The sequence below is a fragment of the Schistocerca gregaria genome, chromosome 8 (assembly GCF_023897955.1).
Source record: "Schistocerca gregaria isolate iqSchGreg1 chromosome 8, iqSchGreg1.2, whole genome shotgun sequence".
Taxonomy (NCBI): Eukaryota; Metazoa; Arthropoda; class Insecta; order Orthoptera; family Acrididae; genus Schistocerca; species Schistocerca gregaria.
In genome coordinates, this window is record NC_064927.1 from 8,975,850 (window position 1) to 8,998,877 (window position 23,028).

General features: G+C 46.3%; 2 non-coding genes across 2 annotated transcripts; both read right to left on the bottom strand.

The window, feature by feature from the left end:
• Positions 1 to 6,370: 6,370 nt before the first annotated feature.
• Trnak-cuu (transfer RNA lysine (anticodon CUU)) lies at positions 6,371 to 6,443 on the bottom strand. The gene has a single exon. It is a non-coding gene; the product is annotated as a tRNA-Lys (tRNA).
• A 1,381-nt stretch (positions 6,444 to 7,824) lies between these two features.
• Positions 7,825 to 7,900, bottom strand: Trnak-cuu (transfer RNA lysine (anticodon CUU)). Its single transcript has one exon. It is a non-coding gene; the product is annotated as a tRNA-Lys (tRNA).
• Positions 7,901 to 23,028: the final 15,128 nt, after the last annotated feature.

Genomic DNA, 23,028 nt, shown 5'->3' on the forward strand with positions numbered 1-23,028 from the left:
AAATGGTCAACAGCAACATTCAGACGGTTTCGTACTGCTCAAATGCTACATTAAAACGGTATGTTTCTTTTTCAGAACTGATAAAACACGAGCGTGACAGCATTCGAACCTCTAATCTTCAGATCCGAAGTCCGACGCCTTATCCATTAGGCCACACAGTCACTGACGACCAAGTGCAACTTGTATATGACTCATCTCGAAACGCTCACACCCCTGATAATTTGTGTTTTCGTTCTACACAGCCGCTGCCCTTGCTCTTTCCCACCCATTCGTTACATTCAACCTCTTACGTAACCGACCAAATATGGACTGGGAAACAAGACCACACACTTTGTGCATACGGAATCGAAGGCAGGGCGTCCCTCGCCGCATTTGCTACGATGGCCATACCCTACTTCTGCAGAAGCGGCGACGACGACGACGACGACGACGGCGAGAGGCTCTGACATATGTGAGAAATACATCTATAAAATGTAATTCAGACTGCCTCGTCCCACCTTATGCTGTACTGCTTTGCAAAGGCTTTATCTGCGCCATTCGCCTTAATCACATCTGGGAGTAATTCTTAATAAAAAGCATGTCGCTAATTGCTCGTCATCACAGATACTATTTGCTATACGGCCACGAGGTGCAACTGATTTCCAAAATTCGACTTCCTCCTTTGAGGATGGAACTCATGACCCTTGGTTTACTAGATCAGTGCTCTACCACTTTTTTTTTTTTTGTGCGTGTTTTGTATTTCATGTTCAGAGATTTGTCCTGGGCCTTCACGGCTACCGTAGCGGCGAGAGGGCCCACGAAGGCCCCACCGTACTTCACCCCAGGCAGCAATCCCCTACTTCTGGTCTGCAACACTCTTTCTGTTGTTTGTTGTTCTTTTTAGTGCTTTCGTTGTGTTGTTGGTTTGTTTATCAACTTTTATAATTGTTTATTTTTTATTATAATTTATTTATTTATCTTTATTTTTTTGTTTTTGTTTTTTAATAGAAAATGAAACAAGGAACTCTGGTCCTCTAGAAAAACAGAAGAAAATAAAATAGTCCTTGTCGTAACACTGTTCAGTATTTGTCACTGTGACATTTGAAGAAGAAAAGAAAAAAAAAACAAAGCAATGTAGAATGAAGGAAAGAAAAAAAATACTTCTTTCATCGAAGAACGACTTCTAAAAAATTCGCATATCGTTTCCTGTAATGTCTCGTCTGTGAAAGTATGTGAAACTGTAATGCCAGGTAAAGACAGAACGCCGCCTCACTCTTGGGTCCTTGCGTCTGTAAATAATGAACATAATGACCCTTCAACCAATTGACAGAGTTCCGTTTGGTGTTCGGGTACGGCACTGAATCCGGATACAGGAAATCTTCAGGTTTAATACAAAGCTGGGAAGTCCTCATAATCGTAGCCAGTTTTCGGCGAATGCATGGCCAAACTGCTTGGACAGTGGTGCACAGAAAACGATGTTCATCAGTATCAGGCAAGTTGCACGTAAGGCACAAAGGTGAGTCAGCCAAATGTAGAGCATGAAGTCGTGAATTGGTACTTATTTTACGGTTCACGACCCTGTACCAAGAGGCTTTCACTGACGTTGGTAAATCACGGCTATGTATGTTTTTCCATATTACTGGCCAGCGATGATTGGGGTATTTGTGTTCGATGTTGTTCCTGTTCTTGGTTGCCAGTAGTTTATTATAAACTAACTTCACCACGGAAAGCTCATTTTCTGGGAGAGTTGACCGTACGTAACTGAACTCAATGAAAAAGCTCTTAAAGTGAGTCAGCGCAGGCGGAATATGTTGAACAGAGACGGGAGGCTGCAGGCAGGCCGGCGTTATTTCGGTTAACAAGTGAGCCGTTAGACTGTTCGGTAACGACCTCCACCGTTTGTAGGTGGTGCATACGTACAAAGCTCGTGACTTGGAACGAACATCTGTTAAATTTAAGCCTCCATCGGTCGTGGAGGGAGTGAGCGTATCGTACTTGACTTTAAAAATGTGTCCACGTGTGACAAAATGGCCTAGAGCGGACATCATACGCTTCGCTGTCTCCTGTGGCATGGGCAGTACTTGTGCAACGTAGTTAATCTTTGAGGTGAGGTAGACATTAGCGAAGGTGACTTTCTGCAGTTCATCAAGGCTCCTTAGGTAGTGGGTCTGCATGCAAGCACGCATACTTGCCAGGAGATTCCTATAGTTCACCGCAATTGTGTGCTGTATGTTGCTCCTGTACTCAATACCAAGGCATTTCATTTTAGAAAGTAGTTGCAACTGACCGTGATGGTGCAGCGAGATGCCGCGTCCTATGTTCATAATGCCAGATTTCCTGCCATTCAACTTCGCACCCGCAACAAGTTCGTAGTTTTTGACGATCTGAAGGGCTTCCTCGACTTCACCTTCGTCCATGACCAAAAATCCGACGTCATCCGCATATGCAGTACAAACAATCTTAAAGCCGTGGATGGTTAATCCTTGTAGACGCTGTGTCAAGGTGACAAGCAAAGGCTCAATGGCAATGGCAAACAAGGCCATTGACATAGGGCATCCCTGTCGCACTGAATTAGTAATATTAATCGATGCGCTCAGCTGGCCATTCACCATGAGTCGAGTTACTCCTTTACGAAGGAGCTCATATATAAGATTGATAAAACGTAGTGGAAATCCCATGGCATGCATCGTCCGGATGAGAAACTGATGGTTTACTCTGTTGAATGCCTTTGAAAAGTCAAGGGAAACTAGCGCACACCGTATCTTGCACGCATCTGCAATGGCTATGACGTCCCTGTATTGAGACAAATTTTGGAAGATCGTCCTACCGACACCTACACTGGTCTGGTACTGACCAATGACAGTATTCATCAACATTTTCAATCTATTAGAAATAATACGTACTAAAATTTTGTAGTCACTGTTCAGTAAAGTAAGCGGCCGAAAATCATCAACAGAACTGCACATTGGGCGTTTAGGGATTAAAACCATGATGCCTTCCACGAGAGCCTGAGGAACATTAAAATCAGGCCGTAAAATTTCATTAAACATACTCAACAACTTGGGCTTTAATTTGTCGCGGAAAGTAAGATAAAATTCGGCAGTGAGACCGTCGGGTCCCGGCGATTTATTTTTCGGACTTCGTGATAGCGCAGAATCCAATTCGTCTTCATCAATTTCTCGCATGAGAGTTTCGACTTCAGCAGCACCCAAAGTCCTTTGCAAGTTATTGAGTAATTCATCGTGAGTTCCATCGTCGGTATGTGTCGTTGCCAGCAGATCTGCCAGGTGATTGCGAAGTGCGGTCCGTATGTCTTGTTGCCGCGTGAGCGCAACGCCTTCACTCAACTGAAGACGAGTTATTAATCTCCGCCGCCCCCTCTTATTTTCACGAATGACGTGAAACATGGATGTCATTTCGTCGTCTATCACATTCTGGGGCCTGGACCTTATTTGAAAGCCTTCTGCCTGCTGCCGCTGAAGTTTTAATAATTTTGCCTTAATTTTTTTAATCTGCATAAAATTTTCAGGTACAGTCACATCGGACTGGTAGAGCTCCCTGAGACAAGTAAAATAAAACTCAGATGTTTGCCGTTGCCACCAGGATTTGTCCCGAGCGTAGCGTTTAAACATTTTTGATAAAGTTGGTTTGGCATTTGTTATCCACCATTCAGTAACGGAGGCATACTGTGCAACCCGTCGTTCACATGCCTCCCATGTTTCGTTAAAGACACGGTGACAGTCAACATCGTTAAGGAGAGCATTGTTAAGTTTCCAGAAACCTCTGCCGCGAAATGTGCCTTGCTTGACCATGTTAACAGTACAAATATATGCGGCATGATCGGAAAAAATTGTGGGCCAAACTTCGGAATGGAGGACTTGAGTCTTCATACACGCCGATACATAGATTCTGTCTAGCCGGCTTGCAGAGTGGTTCGTGACATGGGTGAACCCAGGTGCCGCTCCGTGCGTATGCTCCCATGTGTCAATGAGGTTCATTTCTTGGACGATACGTTCTAGTTCTCCAGATTTGTTAAAATTAGGCGTCTGGTCTTTTGGACTTAAGACACAATTGAAGTCACCCGCAAAAATTATACGATCGTAGGTTCCCCTACAAAGTGGGACTATGGCGCTTGTGAAGAACCCAGCCCTAGCACGCCTATTGCTACTGCCGGACGGGGCGTAAACATTGATTATGCGTGCCCGATGGAAAGTGACAGCGATCCCTCTATGATCAGGCAGTTTTTCAGCGTCGGTCGCTACAATCCCTTCTTTTAACAGAATCGCTGTCCCTAAATTCGCACCGCTCCCGGAATTGGAGAGAGTAGTATAACCAGTTATTCGGTCAAGTTCAATCGCAGCGACTTCTTGAAGTAACAGAATATCGATATCCGCTGCGTATACAAAATCTTGTAAATTACGGAGCCGCCCGTACGACTGTATCTTATTGATGTTTAACGTGGCAATTTTATAGGCCTGGGGCTCGTTCAAGGGAGAAGGCACATACTATTAATTAGACAGTCTTAGAAGGATGGCTACCGAAATTGAGGTCAAGCGCGTCAGTCGGAGTTCCTGTAGTTCCCGGTACGGTTGGTGTATGCTGCTCTGTGGGGGGTGCCGAAGATTCCGTCTCAATGGTCCGCATGACAGCCGCATCATTGCTCGCATCCAAGACTTCCATTTCCTGTGCCCAATTCCCAGTGAGAGTGGCCTCTGACAAAAGCGATCCTGCGTTTCCTTGAGTGTGGGTATCCGGCAAAACGACTCTACTCGAGGTATCACTATCTTCCACCCGTCGTGGATTCATAGGGGGAGACACTACAGGATCAATGTCCATTCGACCAGACGCAGGGAGACCAACTTCAGAGGGTTCAGAAGTGTTCTGACTCATTTGGCTGCTTATTCGTTTCGCTTTTTCGCGGAGCTGTGGGGCGAGCTGATTGGCTCCTTGATGTGCAAGTCTCCGCTTCTTTTTGGAAGGCTTCCTGTTAGGGTTCGCGGTATCATCAACATCCGAAGTGGACTGTTGACTCTGGGGTTGATCAGGCCGGGAACACAGCGTCTGCTTCATCCTCAGTACCAGTGGCATCAACCACTGGGGAGCCATCCGTCGTTACCTCCATCTGTGAGTGTGGTAGCGGCGGTGCCGGGTCAGCACTCGGTTCTTTGACGTTATCGGCCAAAACATCATTCAAACGAGGGGCATCTACAGGCGGGGTCGCGGGTGGTAGACCAGAAGCCGCGGCAACGTATGTCAGTGGCAGTGCCGTCGTCACAGGGGGGCTAGCGGCTTCACCGACAGGTATCTGCGTCACGCGTCTTTGTATAAATTCAGAGCGCACGTGGCCGGACGCACCACAGCCGGCACACGTTTTTGGCTGCCCATCATATATGACAATTCCGCGATGTCCACCTACGTAAATATATGAAGGTATGTGCTTTTGTAGATCGATCTTAACCTGCCTGATGCCGTTAAGCACCGGAAATTTGTGGGCTTTGGACCTACGCTCCGCAAAATGGTTAATGACCCTCCCGTAAGGTGTTAATGCAGAATTTATTTGCGCGGCTGATATTTCAAACGGGAGTTCGAAAATACGTGCCGTTCGGATGCCCAGTCCAGCATGCGTAATGCTGACGTCACTGACGGTACCATCTCTATGTTTAAACTTCAGTACACCTCCACTGGACTCCACAATTCTATCACACATTTCAGAGGACGTTAATTTCACATAAACAACACTAGTCACGATAGAGAAATTTACCCCTACAAAGTCATCAAAAGTAATCTTAGCTGTTTCCTCTAACCCTGCTTCAACTTCAAACGAATTTGGTTTCGAAAAGTTCCTATCAAAGGTAAACTTCAAGATATCTTCCCTGTTAGTCGGATTCATAATTCCATATCAGATCCTACAGAACGGAACGAATACTAATAAGCAGACGCTGTAAGCACGCGACTCACCGCCTGACGTAAACACTTCCTGCCACAGCGCGCTGGCCCTGGAGGTCCGTTCACCACCGCTGCCGCAGGCAGACTGATCACAGAGCTAAAGAGTCGCGGCCTAGTGGTACTTATGCGTACTTCGTCCTTACGGTCGTCTGGATCATCAGACTTCAGCTGACAACACTTCATATTACCGACTAATATTTGCAGCTATGGCGACCCATTACTGCTTGGCTACACATCTGACACGTAACCGATGTCCTCTCCAAACAACAACACTTGCATTTCAGAACATGTCTTTCACACATGTCTACAAAATCACCTTCACCTTCAAATACAGTTTCCTTGCGACGGATAGAGACGTAGGCAAAGTTTAAAGTTGCTATTTCCATTACATCACGTTAATCAGAAAAACGGTAATTTACATCTGCAGCGGAACAAAATTCCGTTCCGCCCAGCGTGGGGCTCGAACCCACGACCGTGAGATTAAGAGTCTCATGCTCTACTGACTGAGCTAGCTGGGCTGCTTCGGGAAATACTTGCCGGGTAGCACGTCACACAGTACTCGTTTGGGTTGGGTGGTCCCATGCAGAATCTCTCCATGCTGCCTAATGTTTTCCTAACGCCACACTCGTCACGTACTTCACTTTTATTTCATAATCGTTTCTGAGATGTAAAGGAATTGCATGACAACCTGCAGAGCTAGTGGCGTCAAAATTAACACTCATACTTGATGTGACTCAAAAGGCGAACGAGTTACTTTCCGACGTTGTTATAGATGTGCAAGTGCCAGTGAAAACTCGCGGTGACGGCACTCTGCCGACCATTTCGCTAGTTTTCACCGGTCTTGTTGTGTGTGTTTCAAGCTCAAGAGCATCTCCAAGCAGAAAATGGTCAACAGCAACATTCAGACGGTTTCGTACTGCTCAATTGCTACATTAAAACGATATGTTTCTTTTTCAGAACTGATAAAACACGAGCGTGACAGCATTCGAACCTGTAATCTTCAGATCCGAAGTCCGACGCCTTATCCATTTGGCCACACACAGTCACTGACGACCAAGTGCAAACTTTGTTATGACTCATCTCGAAACGCTCACACCCCTGATGATATGTGTTTTCGATCTACACAGCCGCTGCCCCTTGCTATTTCCCACCCATTCGTTACATTCAACCTCTTACGTGACCGACCAAATATAAACTGGGAAACAAGACCACACACTTTGTGCATACGGAATCGAAGGCAGGGCGTCCCTCGCCGCATTTGCTATGGTGGCCATTTGCTACTTCTGCAGAAGCGGTGGCGGCGGCGGCGACGACGACGACGACGACGACGACGAGGACCGCGAGAGACTCTGACATATGTGAGAAATACATCTATAAAATGTAATTCAGACTGCCTCGTCCCACCTTATGGTGTACCGCTTTGGCAAAGGCTTTATCTGCTCCATTCGCCTTAATCACATCTGAGAGTAATTCTTAATAAAAGGCATGTCGCTAATTGTTTTGAGGATGGAACTCACGACCCTTTGTTTACTATACCAGTGCTCTACCACTGAGCTAAAGAGGCGCGGCCTAGCGGTACTTTTGCGTACTTCGTCCTTACGATCGTCTGGATCATCAGACTTCAGCTGACAACACTTCATATTACCGACTAATATTTGCAGCAATGGCGACCCATTACTGCTTGGCTACACATCTGACACGTAACCGATGTGCTCTCCAAACAACAACACTTGCATTTCAGAACATGTCTTTCACACATGTCTACAAAATCACCTTCACCTTCAAATACAGTTTCCTTGCGACTGATAGAGACGTAGGCAAAGTTTAAAGTTGCTATTTCCATTACATCACGTTAATCAGAAAAACGGTAATATACACCTGCAGCGGAACAAAATTCCGTTCCGCACAGCGTGGGGCTCGAACCCACGACCCTGAGATTAAGAGTCTCATGCTCTACTGACTGAGCTAGAGCGGCTGCTCCGGTAAATACTTGCAGGGTAGCACGTCACACAGTACTCGTTTGGGTTGGGTGGTCCCATACAGAATCTCTCCATGCTGCCGAATGTTTTCCTAACGCCACACTCGTCACGTACTTCACTTTTATTTCATAATCATTTCTGAGAGGTAAGGAATTGCATGACAACGTGCAGAGCTAGTGGCGTCAAAATTAACACTCATACTTGATGTGACTCAAAAGGCGAACGAGTTACTTTCCGACGTTGTTTTAGATGTGCAAGTGCCAGTGGAAACTCGCGGTGTCGGCACTCTGCCGACCATTTCTCTAGTTAACACCGGTCTTGTAGTGTGGGTTTCAAGCTCAAGAGCATGTCCAAGCAGAAAATGGTCAACAGCAACATTCAGACGGTTTCGAACTGCTCAATTGTTACGTTAAAACGGTATGTTTCTTTTTCAGAAGTGATAAAACACGAGCGTGACAGCATTCGAACCTGTAATCTTCAGATCCGAAGTCCGACGCCTTATGATACTTATATGTGAACACGGGACTTATTAAGCGTTGTCTATTCAAAGAGTTATTTTGCCTTCCTGCCAAGATTGTACCTAAGAACTAGCGAGAATGTCTTCCCTGTCATGAAGTTAGCTCAGTATGCCCCTATACCGGTTCCATTAATGATTCAGGCGCAGGAGCGATCAATAGAAATTGAAACTTAACCAACTCCCTGCTTTTCGAAAACAATAGTAAGCATATTCGCAAAGTCCCTTTTAAGGTGTGGGAAAGACTTTTGCGTCCAGTACTCATGAAGCATGTAACCAGTAAACGAAATAAAATCGGTAATACCATGATCATCAACCACTGCAAAAATGTAACGGCCAAGAAGCCACATAACGGTGTTGTTCTTGGTCCGTGGATAAAAAACCGTGTCCGGCCAGCAGAGAATATCAGTCTTAAATGCCGATTCTGAGCTCCTGGTGAGTAAAGCCTGTGCCACATGCGATGACGGTCAGCGCAGGTAAATCGGTGTTGGGGTGTATCAACACAACCACACGTTTGACAAATCGGAGAGACACATAAACCTATACGATGAAGGCGTTCGTTCGTAGGAATCAGCTGGTTAACTACCTTATACCATAGGGACGCAACAGCTGTTGAATGAACGGGTAAGCTAATATTCGTCCATATGTTACGCCAATTAAAACTGGTATAATGCAAAACAATCGGGTTGGAAGAAGAAGACCGGTGCCATTTGTCAAGCAGGGTTAGCGTAGTAATAACAGGACGACGTTGTAAGTGGAGGTCTAGGTAACTAATCTCAATGTAGAAGTCCCGAACATGCCGTAGCTTCGCATTTAGAGGCCCAACGTTAATGGGCGGTGACAAGCTCGCAGGACGAACGACATGGAATAATTGCGAAGTAACAGTCGGGGACTCAGATAATAAAAGATGGAGGGTTCGCTTAACATAAAGGGCAGCAGCCTTGAGACGGACATCGGTGAACGACAAGCCGCCCTCAAGACGCGGCTTCGTAAGAACATCACAACGTAATTTAAAAATATGCCCCCGCCAAATATATCTGTTAATAAGCTGGACCATTTTTGCACCCTGCATTCGGGGAAGCGGAAACAGCTGAGCAATATAATATACTTTACATAAAACATAAGTGTCTCATACACGCTTTTTTTGCAGTAGCGGTATCGAACGCCATGAGTGTTCCAATAAAACACCTTGCAGCTTGGAAATGGCCACTTGCCAATTTTTTGCAGCCATCCGGAGAGGACAACGTTCAAGATAGATACCTAAATGTGTATAGTGTTCAACAGCTGTAACCCACGTAGCAACCACACGTTCAAAGCCCCGCGAATTCAGGAGCTTGCTTTTACGGGGATTGATACGAGAACCTGAGGCCGCAGAAAATTTATCGTGTTCCATTTTCAACTGCGGCACTTCTGCGGTGGAACGAAGCAAAACAACCAAATCATCAGCATAAGCCGTTGCCGTCTGGTTAACCCCAGAGATCGTAAGACCACGAAGTGTCGAGTTGAGACGTGTGAGGAGTGGTTGAAGGGAGAGAGCATAAAGGGTCATGGATAAAGGACTACCTTGCGGGAAGCCACGGTGAATATCAATGACCTTTGTTAGCTGGCCATTAATGTCAATCTTAGCAGAAATGCCAGTCGTCATATTCTTAAGTACCAGCAGCGCCTGTTCATTAAAACCGAGCCGGTGCAGCAGAAGCTCTAAAAACGAATGGGACACACGATCAAAGGCCTTACTAAAATCAACAAATAAAAGCGCACAGGAAATATTGGTGACAGCGACAATCGACACGACATCACGATACCCCGCCAGAGACGTCAATATGGAGCGCCCTGGAAAGCAGCTTTGACAAGGAGGTATCACAGGTGTAAGCAAGAGGGATAGACGTGCATTAACAGCCCTAGCGGCCGTCTTATAGTCAAAATTTAAAAGGGTTAAAGGACGAAAGTCACTAGCTGTCTTCAAACCAGCAGATTTTGGTATCAGGACAACCGTACCTCTCTTGAAATTGGCTGGAATTGTGCCACCATTCAAGATTTCATTCACAATATCCGTAAAAACAGGCCCTATAATAGGCCAAAACTAACAAAAAACTCCTTAGGTAGGCCATCAGGACCAGGAGATTTGTGAGATGCTGAACAAGCAATGAAAGCTGAAATTTCGTCTGCAGTAAAAGGAGCTAAAAATTTCGCATTATGGTCCTCTGTTAAAACTGATGGGATAGCAGTTAAAATCTCGTCAACATCAATCGGATCAGAATCAGCCGCAGTATATAACGTCTCATAGTAGCAGGTAAGTTCATGGGTTATTTGATTCTGTAAGGTAAGCCGGCGACCATCAGCTGCCATAAGGCCGTCAATCAATACACGTCGACGGTTCTTGTGGTGACGAAACAGATGGTACATAGAAGTCATTTCATGTGCTAACGTGGACGGTGGTTTGGATTTAATCTTCAATCCTTCCATCTGAAGCCGCTTAATACTAAGAAGCTTGGCCTTAATTTTCCGAATCTCAGAAAGGTGGGCACATGTCATTGTAGAATTATCATAAAGTTCGCGAAGCACCGAATAGTAATACTCAAAAGTCAGTTTCAGATCTCGCGCTCTATTATAACTGTAGGACATTAAAGTGCGACGTAGTTTTGGCTTCACACAGTGGATCCACCAATGAAGCTTAGACGGATAGTATCGCAGAGAACGTAATCAAATGTCCCACGCCGTCTGTATTAGAGGTTCGATGTCAGGGTCATCGAGCAAGGAGACATTTAATTTCCACAGCGGCCTATAAAGTTTAAGAGGTTGACGCTCCAAATTAATTATAACAGCAAGGGCACAATGATCCGTAAAACTGGCTGGAATAACATCTACATCTAAAACAGAAACACTAAGGGGATCAGAAATATACAATCGGTCAAGTCGACTACTTGAGGTGGCAGTAAAAAATGTAAATTTAACTAAAGTGGGGTGTTTAACCTCCCACGCATCGCGTAGTCGTAATTGACGTACAAGAGAATGTAGCTCGAAACAATAATTAAAATGAGGGGATTGGTCTTTAGCTTGTAACACACAATTAAAATCGCCCCCCAATATCAAGGTCGCAGGATTTTTTCGTAGAAGGTAAATCAGATCCTCTTTATAAAAACGAGACCTTTCCTGCCGCTTGCTAGAACCAGAGGGGGCGTAAATGTTAACCAAGGTCGTGTCAAATAACCGACAACCAATGCCCCGTCCCGAGTCTAAAAGCTCAATTTCGGTAACGGGGATACCGTCACGAATTAGGAAAGCAGTACCTGCAGAAAACTCAGGTGCAAAATTTATAATAGTACGAAAACCAGGAACAAACAGGTGTGCAACGGAGACTTCCTGCAGGAAAACAATATCAGCTGCAGAGTCATAAATAAACTGCTGCAGAGACGCTAACTTCAGAGCAGATTGAATGCCATTTATATTTAAGGTAATAAACGTGTACGCCTGCAACATCAACCAAAAAATGAGAAATGAACCCAAATTACACCACACTAGAAGCAACTACATCCATATCATCAACATCAGACATGGCAGAGGGTGATTGTCCAGAATCAACGGAATCAGAGTCGTCTTTCGCATGCTTATGTTTCTTCCGCACCGCGTGGAGATTGGAGGGCACTTTCACCCGACGACGTATCTGATGCACACCAGATTCAAGAGCAGGCGGAGTGGGGGGTCGAGATCAGGCACGTCAACCAAAGCGTCCGAAGGATTAGCAGGGCGAGAGGAGTCAGAAGGAGGAGCCATCAAGGGAAAACTGCATCAGGAACATCGGCACCGGTTTCAGAATGTGTAGGTATTGGAAGTGTAGGAGGTGGTAAGATAGGTTTGGAGTCTGCTAATGCGGAGCGCGCAGTTCTAGGAGCGGTTTTCCGACAAACAGCCGTCTCCACCGAAGTGTCGTCAACATGTTGTGATGCCTGTGGCGGTGGGGATGTCAACAACACCTCGACCGAATGTTGTGGCTCTTGCGCCGACGGCCTGGCAGCAAGTTCGACGTCATCAGGCAAAGCAGGAGGCACAGCGGGAACAGAATCCGAAACAGGCATGGGAGATTCTGGAATTCTCTCATCAGATTCGCAAACCGGCTGCGAAACAGCAGCTTCGTCATCAGTGCTACCGGTATCACTAGCACGACGGCGTTTGTTGTTGGTAACAGACGGAATCGGTATAGGAGCAGCCGATACGTCTGGGCGAGTGGGTAGCGGAGGAAAACCTGCATCAGGGGAGGGTGACACCTGTTGTGAAGAAGCTACTGCAGGAGGCAGATAGGAAACAGTGGAGGAAGCTGCTGGCACAAGATCGGCAACCGTTAATTTGCGGCGCTGTGCTAGGCCATTTTTAAGCACAAATACCCGCTTAGGGCAATTAGCTCGAACATGACCATGTTCATTACATAGGAAACATGTACCAAGCTGTCCCTCATATGTAAGATGTACACGATAACCGCATACAACCAGATGGGACGGTATATTAGACTTAATATGCATTTCAACTGATCTGACACCATTATAACATTGCAGCTTATGTTGTGCAGACCAACGTTCATTTCGAATTGACCGAACAGTACCATAACGAAGCAAAGCTTCCTTAAGATAGCTGTTGTCAACTTCAGGAGGTGAATTATAAACCCGAACTGTGGTATACGTAATTTCAGCATTTGAGACAGTAACACTGCTAACAGAACCATCCCTATGACGGAACGACACTTGCTCACCATGTTTAAGTAATATCTTATCCAGCAAAACCGGGTTCAACAATTTCACAAAAAAGCAGTGTAATTCTGTATCAAAATACGCCGTATGTACCTGGTCCGATGTAATGCCAATCGTGTCCACAATCCATTCGTGAATTTCCAACGATGTCGGTTGGACATTCCTGGTAGCCTTGTTAAACTGAAAACTGAGAGTACACTTCCGCGGAAACAACCGGGAAGCCATAACACTTAATTAATGCTGCAAAAGCCGCAATACAACGCAAGACACAAAACAAACACTCAGGCAAAGAAACAACGAAAAAAAGAAGACAAAGAAACCTCACACACAGAAGGTAAATATTCACAATCCGAGGGTAACGGCGGATCGAATACACAGCACGTCCGATCGCTGTCGCGTCTCAAGCGGAACCTATCCAATGGGCCACACGGTCGCTGACGACCAGGTGCAACTGGTATACGACTCATCTCGAAACGCCCACACCCCTAATGATTTGTGTTTTCGTTCTACACAGCCGCTGCCCCTTGCTATTTCCCACCCATTCGTTGCATTCAACCTCTTACGTGACCGACCAAATATAGACTGGGAAACAAGACCACACACTTTGTGCATACGGAATCGAAGGCAGGGCGTACCACGCTGCATTTGCTACGATGGCCATTTGCTACTTCTGCAGAAGCGGCGGCGGCGGTGGCGGCGGCGACGACGACGACGACGACGACGACCGCGAGAGGCTCTGACATATGTGAGAAATACATCTATAAAATGTAATTCAGACTGCCTCGTCCCACCTTAAGCTGTACCGCTTTGGCAAAGGCTTTATCTGCGCCATTCGCCTTAATCACATCTGAGAGTAATTCTTAATAAAAGGCATGTCGCTAATTGTTCGTCATCACAGATACTGTTTGCTATACGGCCACGACGCGCAACTGATTTCCAAAATTCGACTTCTTCCTTTGAGGATGGAACTCACGACCCTTGGTTTACTAGTCCAGTGCTCTACCACTGAGCTAAAGAGGCGCGGCCTAGCGGTACTTATGCGTACTTCGTCCTTACGGTCATCTGGATCATCAGACTTCAGCTGACAACACTTCATATTACCGACTAATATTTGCAGCTATGGCGACCCATTACTGCTTGGCTACACATCTGACACGTAACCGATGTCCTCTCCAAACAACAACACTTGCATTTCAGAACATGTCTTTCACACATGTCTACAAAATCACCTTCACCTTCAAATACAGTTTAATTGCAACTGACAGAGACGTAGGCAAAGTTTAAAGTTGCTATTTCCATTACATCACGTTAATCAGAAAAACGGTAATTTACTTCTGCAGCGGAACAAAATTCCGTTCCGCCCAGCGTGTTGCTCGAACCAACGACCCTGAGATTAAGAGTTTCATGCTCTAACGACTGAGCTAGCCGGGCTGCTTGGGTGATTACTTGCCGGGCAGCACGTCACACAGTACTCGTTTGGGTTGGGTGGTCCCATACAGAATCTCTCCATGCTGCCTAATGTTTTCCTAACGTCACACTCGTCACGTACTTCACTTTTATTTTATAATCATTTCTGAGAGGTAAAGGAATTGCATGACAACGTGCAGAGCTAGTGGCGTCAAAATTAACACTCATACTTGATGTGACTCAAAAGGCGAACGAGTTACTTTCCGACGTTGTTTTAGATGTGCAAGTGCCAGTGGAAACTCGCGGTGTCGGCACTCTGCCGACCATTTCGCTAGTTAACACCGGCCTTGTAGTGTGTGTTTCAAGCTCAAGAGCATCTCCAAGCAGAAAATGGTCAACAGCAACATTCAGACGGTTTCGTACTGCTCAAATGCTACATTAAAACGGTATGTTTCTTTTTCAGAAGTGATAAAACATGAGCGTGACAGCATTCGAACCTGTAATCTTCAGATCCGAAGTCTGACGCCTTATCCGTTAGGCCACACAGTCACTGACGACCAAGTGCAACTTGTATATGACTCATCTCGAAACGCTCACACCCCTGATAATTTGTGTTTTCGTTCTACACAGCCGCAGCCCTTCCTCTTTCCCATCCATTCGTTACATTCAACCTCTTACGTGACCGACCAAATATAGACTGGGAAACAAGACCACACACTTTTTGCATACGGAATCGAAGGCAGGGCGTGCATCGCCGCATTTGCCACGATGGCCATTTGCTACTTCTGCAGCAACGGCGGCGGCGACGACGACGACGACCGCGAGAGGCTCTGACATATGTGAGAAATACATCTATAAAATGTAATTCAGACTGCCTCGTCCCACCTTATGCTGTACCGCTTTGGCAAAGGCTTTATCTGCGCCATTCGCCTTAATCACATCTGAGAGTAATTCTTAATAAAAGGCATGTCGCTAATTGTTCGTCATCACAGATACTGTTTGCTATACGGCCACGACGCGCAACTGATTTCCAAAATTCGACTTCTTCCTTTGAGGATGGAACTCACCACCCTTGGTTTACTAGTCCAGTGCTCTACCACTTTTTTTTTTATTTTTCGACCTCTGGTTTACTAGACCAGTGCTCTACCACTTTTTTTTATTTTTTTATTTTTTTTACGACCCCTGGTTTACTACACCAGTGCTCTGCCACTTTTTTTTCGTTTTTTCACCTTTACCATCTTTTTCTTGTTGTTTCATTTTATTTTTCCTTTCTTTTCTTTTTTTTTTGTTTTACTTGATATGCCATAGTTTAAAATTTAGGGGTGTCACTCAGATTCAGGCCTGCGGAAACAAAGCGGGCAGGCGTCGAAACCCGAGGCCTGGCCACGATGACTCCACCGTCCTGCTTCCGAATGGCACCTGTACTACGGCGTCGTACTTTCCCCTACTGTCTCGGTTCTTGGTCTCACGTTTGTTTTCTTGTTCGTCCTAAATATCCACGAAAACTTCAGTCCAGGTTTAGAAAAGTAGTTTACAGAAAGGTGGCAAATCCAGAAACAGTATATAGGAAATCGGCTAACAGAGGCGACCTTAGCCATCACCCTCCCTTTCAAATGTAAGGCTAAGCATATTTCCAAAATCTTCACGGAGTCCTGGCATGCGCAATCGGTTCCAGTAAGCAGTAAGAATGTACTGTCGAAACGTTAGGTGTTCATCCTCTTCATGACAACTAATAACAAAATGTACGAAGTGTCCAAGCAACCACATAACGGTATTGAGCTTCGTTCGCGGATAAAAGGAAGAATCGGGCCGTACGATGATGTCAATGGTACAAGCGGTTTCGGCAGTCCTAGTGACAAAAGCCAGTTGTTTCCTGAGCCAAATCCAATTAGCAAGGTGCCCACTGCAGGTGAATCGATGCTCAAGTGTGTCCAGGAGACCACACCGAGTGCAGTTGTCCGTGTCAGAAAGACCAATACGGTGCAGTCGTACGTTGGTGGGGACCAAACCATTAACTACCCTACACCACGTGGACGCCACAGCCATAGTGTGGATCGGCAGACTAACATTCTTCCAGACGTTCTTCCAGGACACTGATGGAGACGCCAGTTCGATTGGATTGGGACCGGCCAGCCCCTCCCAACGGGCAATCAAGCTCTTGGTCGTTGGCACCGGTCGTCGCAAGAAGACGTCACCGAGGTAACTAACCGCAATATAAAATTCCCGGACGTGTTTCAACTTAAAATTGAGGCGACCGACGTCGACAGGTGGAGCAAGGCTCTTCGGACGCACAACAGTAAAAAGTCTGGATGTAATTGAAGTCACTTCTTGCGTAACAATTAGAGTCGTACGGCGGACGTACAAGGCAGACGCCTTGTGAGTAATGTCAGTGAGGCCCAAGCCTCCGGAGATACGCGGTTTCGTCATAACCTCGTAACGCAACTTGAATAGATGACCCTTCCATATAAACCTGCTAGACAATTGGCGCAACCGTTTCGCCACCATAATGGGAAGTGGGAACAGCTGAGCAACATAATAGGCTTTACATAACACGTATGTGTCTAAAATTCTGATTTTTTGCAAAATGGTAGCAGAGCGCTGCTCATGGACCATCAGAGCCCCCTGTATCTTCTCGGTGACAGATTTCCAATTAAGAGCTGCCATTTTGATAGGACACCGATCAATGGTAATCCCCAATGACGTATGGCGATCGACAAAAGTGGCCCAAGGAACATCAGCATCGCGAAACCCTCGAATATCAAGGAACTTACACTTACCCTGATTAAGACGCCCTCCAGAGACACAACAGTATGCATCGACTGCCCCTTTCAACAATGTGATATCATCACGTTGACGGAGGAGAACAACGACATCGTCCGCGTACGCCTTAACAGTGAGCTTCCCACCAGAGAGGGTCATACCCTGAAGCTTGAAAGCAAGAGTCCGAAGCAGCGGTTCCAGGGACAATATGAATAGCGACATAGAGAGCGGACTACCCTGAGGTACCCCTCGGCGGATAGCAAAGGGCGGCGTCAGCTGCCCATTGACTGACACCCGAGCAGTTATTCCCCTATACAAATTACCAAGAACACCACGTGATGAAGCGTTAAAACCTATTGTATCTAAAACATGATCTAAAAACACATGACTGACGTGGTCAAAAGCCTTATAAAAATCGAGGAAAGCAAAGGCACAATGAACTTTTGTAACCGCCGCAACCGAGACAACATCCCGATATTCGGCTACTTGGGTCAGAATAGATCTACCAGGAAAACAACATTGATGTGCATCAATCACACCCCGAAGCAGTGAAGACAATCGACTATTGAGTGCTCTAGCAGCTGTCTTGTAATCAAAGTTCAGCAATGTGAGCGGACGAAGATTGGCAGTAGATAAACGACCAGTGGACTTCGGAATTAAAACAATTTTCCCTACTTTAAAATCGGCAGGCACATCCATCCCCCTGACAATCTCATTTAAAATCTGCGTAAAAGTGCCACCCAAAAGAGGCCAAAAATGGAGATAAAATTCTTTAGGCAGGCCGTCTGGACCCGGCGATTTACCGGACGGAGAGTGAGCAATAAAATCAAAAACATCATCTACCTGCAACTCCCGGAGAAAGTCGCCGTTCGCGTCAGGCGTGATTGTCGCAGGAAGATCCTCAAGGACATCATCAGAAAGTGACGCACCAGAATCATCGGCAGAATAGAGACTAGCGTAATACTGATGAAGAGCACGAGTCATTTCCTCCTGTGCAATAAGCTGTCGTCCATCATCCACCATAAGAGAAGAGATGAAGGAGCGACGACGTCGAGTCTGATGCCGCAGCAGGTGGTACAAAGAAGTCAGTTCACCTTCAACAAGAGAGTGAGGTTTCGACTTTACTCGCAGACCACCCAACTGTCGTCGTTTGAGGGTCAAGAGCTTGGCTTTAATACGGCGAACGTCATGGATCCGCAGAGGAGAAGGACCCGCCGCGTCATACAGTTCACGCAGGACAGAGTAGTAAAATTCATACGGGTTCTTAAAATCACGCGCCCTTGCGGCACAGTAAAAAATCAAAGTCTGACGAATCTTGGGCTTGGCAAACGCAGTCCACCAAACGAGCAAGGAGGGGTAACGCGGGACGGAGCGAAGACATCGCTCCCACACGGCACTTACAACTTGATCAATGGCACTGTCGGCAAGGTGGGAAACATTTAACATCCACTGGGAACGATAAAGTTTTGCTGGTTGGTGACTAAGATTTACAGTTGCAGTAAAAGCACAATGGTCAGAAAAACTAGTAGGAATAACATCGACAGAAAGAATGTTATCACATAAAAAATCAGAGAAGTAGAATCTGTCGAGTCTACTGCATGAGGACGCGGTAGAATACGTAAATTTCACCAGGGTTGGATATTTGTGTTCCCAAACATTACGCAGGTGCATCGTACGAACCAAGTCATGTAAATCTCGGCAATAATTAAAATTGGGGGACTGGTCTTCAGGGTGTAAAACACAATTAAAATCACCTCCGAGCAGGAGACTCGGAGGACTCTTGCGTAAAAGATAAATAAGCTCTTCCTTATAAAAGCGCGATCGAGCCACAGTGCGACCCGAACCAGAGGGGCCATACAAAACAACTAGGTGGAGATCAAAAAGACGACAACCAATCCCACGGCCAGAGTCAAGGAATTCAATGTCAGTAATAGGAATACCTTCTCGAAAGAAAAGAGCAGTTCCTGTTGAATTCTCCGGTGCGACATTAAAAACAGTTTGAAATCCAGGTAGAGAGAGATCAGAAAACAATACTTCCTGCAAAAATACTACGTCCGCACAGGAGTCGTAAAGAAACTGCCGCAAAGAGGCAATGCGAACGTCGGACTAAATACGGTTAACATTTAAGGTAAGAAAGGTGTATGCTTGAACCATGGAGAGAAAAGCTAGGGAAGAAATCACCTACACCGACGCATCAAAATCACAGTCCATAGCAGGGGAGACGGAGGCATCCGAGGGAGGGGGACTGCTACCCCCTTCCGCAGATCCCTTACGTTTCGGTTTTTTACGAACAGCATTGACGTTCGGCTGAACGCGCAATTTGCGTCGGCTGACGGGCAAGGAAGCGGCAGCCGCCGATGACGTAGGAGGGTCAAGTTCTGTATCTGACAACACCCGCGCCAGTCCACAGTCAGGGTCCGGGGTCGCGGGGGAAACATCCGACGAAACGGACTGGTCTACACCAGTATTAGCTTCCGGCAAACATGGACTACACGGAGGCGAAACCTGAGCAGGAAGCTCAGAAACTGCTAAGTTGGAAGGAAGCTGAGCAGCTCCGCTGGCAGAGGTGTGGGGCAGCGAAGCAGGAAGTTGTTGCGACTCAACTTGTTGTGACAACGAAGTCGGTTCGGAAGGCGGCGACAACAGGCCCGACCGACGAGCCGACTCGAGAGAAGCCGTGTCGGAAGCCGGAGGGGCGTCAGCAGCCGCTACGGGAACAGCTACTTCTGGGTAACAGGGAGCATCTACACTACTCTGTGGCTCGGAGGATGTCGGTCTCTCGGATTGGGGCATCTCGGGGAGATCCTCATCCGTACTATTTCCATCTTGTGCGCGACGCCGTTTATTATTCAAAAGCGGCTCACCCACCTGAGGAACCGACTGAACAACATCAGATTTGGCACGTAAAGGAGGAAATTCTGTGTCAGGGGCGTGCACAACCTGCGGCTGGGTGCTACTACCACTGGACTGTTCGACACCAAGAGCAGAACCACCTGCAACGAGGTCAGCGACCGTTAACTTGCGACGCTGTTGGAGAGAATTTTTTAACACAAAAACCCTCCGCGGACAGTTGGTACTCACGTGGCCACTCTCATTACACAAAAAACAGGTGCCAACCTGACCACTATATGTTACATGGACACGATATCCACCGATGTGCAGGTGCGAGGGAATATTCTGCTTCACGTGCATTTCGACGGAACGAATGCCACTGTAACACTGCAGACGATGTTGGCTGGACCAGCGTTCAAGGCGAATATTCTTAACATCACCATACTTGAGTAAACCCTCTTTAAGATACACATTATCCAGCTCCGGCGGAAGGTTGTAAACACGAACACTGGTGTACGTAATGGAAGCAATTGAAAGCAGTACGGTACTGACAGAATCATCCCGATGCCGAAAGAGAACCTGATGACCAAATTTGGAAATAATTTTATCAACCTGAAGGGGGTCCATAAATTTAACAAAGAAAACATAGAGTTCTGTATCAAAATATGCAGTGTGCTCCTGATCCGAATTAATGCCAAAGGTATCTACTAACCAATCATGAATTTCAAGGGAACTAGGTTGCACATGGCGGGTGGACTTGTCGAAAGCAAAACTAACTGTAGCCTGACGAGGAATAACCTGAGACGACATTTTCAAAAACTACGCGGTCTAAACCGCTGCACAAAAAACACTGAAATACACACAGAAAGTAACACAAGGAACGAAACAACGACGGAGAAAAACTTACAGAAGGTACAACACTACACGTAAACAAACGATATCCCACTATACGTAACGCTACGGCGGAGCGGAAGACTAGGCACGTCCACACTGCACAACGTCTGAAGAGGAACTGACCACTGAGCTAAAGAGGCGCGGCCTAGCGGTACTTTTGCGTACTTCGTCCTTACGGTCGTCTGGATCATCAGACTTCAGCTGACAACACTTCATATTACCGACTAATATTTGCAGCTATGGCGACCCATTACTGCTTGGCTACACATCTGACACGTAACCGATGTCCTCTCCAAACAACAACACTTGCATTTCAGAACCTGTCTTTCACACATGTCTACAAAATCACCTTCACCTTCAAATACAGTTTCCTTGCGACTGACAGAGACGTAGGCAAAGTTTGAAGTTCCTATTTCCATTACATCACGTTAATCAGAAAAACGGTAATTTACTTCTGCAGCCTAACAAAATTCCGTTCCACCCAGCGTGCAGCTCGAACCCACGACCCTGAGATTAAGAGTCTCATGCTCTACCGACTGAGTTGGCCGGGCTGCTTGGGTGATTACTTGCCGGGCAGCACGTCACACAGTACTCGTTTGGGTTGGGTGGTCCCATACAGAATCTCTCCATGCTGCCTAATGTTTTCCTAACGTCACACTCGTCACGTACTTCACTTTTATTTCATAATCATTTCTGAGAGGTAAAGGAATTGCATGACAACCTGCAGAGCTAGTGGCGTCAAGATTAACACTCATACTTGATGTGACTCAAAAGGCGAACGAGCTACTTTCCGACGTTGTTTTAGATGTGCAAGTGCCAGTGGAAACTCGCGGTGACGGCACTCTGCCGACCATTTCGCTAGTTAACACCGGTCTTGTAGTGTGTGTTTCAAGCTCAAGAGCATCTCCAAGCAGAAAATGGTCAACAGCAACATTCAGACGGTTTCGTACTGCTCAAATGCTACATTAAAACGGTATGTTTCTTTTTCAGAAGTGATAAAACACGAGCGTGACAGCATTCGAACCTGTAATCTTCAGATCCGAAGCCTGACGCCTTATCCGTTAGGCCACACAGTCACTGACGACCAAGTGCAACTTGTATATGACTCATCTCGAAACGCTCACACCCCTGATAATTAGTGTTTTCGTTCTACACAGCCGCTGCTCTTGCTCTTTCCCACCCATTCGTTACATTCAACCTCTTACGTGACCGACCAAATATAGACTGGGAAACAAGACCACACACTTTGTGCATACGGAATCGAAGGCAGGGCGTGCATCGCCGCATTTGCCACGATGGCCATTTGCTACTTCTGCAGATACGGCGGCGGGGACGACGACGACCGCGAGAGGCTCTGACATATGTGAGAAATACATCTATAAAATGTAATTCAGACTGCCTCGTCCCACCTTATGCTGTACCGCTTTGGCAAAGGCTTTATCTGCGCCATTCGCCTTAATCACATCTGAGAGTAATTCTTAATAAAAGGCATGTCGCTAGTTGTTCGTCATCACAGATACTGTTTGCTATACGGCCACGACGCGCAACTGATTTCCAAAATTCGACTTCTTCCTTTGAGGATGGAACTCACGACCCTTGGTTTACTAGTCCAGTGCTCTACCACTGAGCTAAAGGGGCGCTGCCTAGTGGTAGTTTTGCGTACTTCGTCCGTACGGTCGTCTGGATCATCAGACTTCAGCTGACATCACTTCATATTACCGACTAATATTTGCAGCTATGGCGACCCATTACTGCTTGGCTTCATATCTGACACGTAACCGATGTCCTCTCCAAACAACAACACTTGCATTTCAGAACATGTCTTTCACACATGTCTACAAAATCACCTTCACCTTCAAATACAGTTTCCTTGCGACTGACAGAGACGTAGGCAAAGTTTAAAGTTGCTATTTCCATTACATCACGTTAATCAGAAAAACGGTAATTTACATCTGCAGCGGAAAAAATTCCGTTC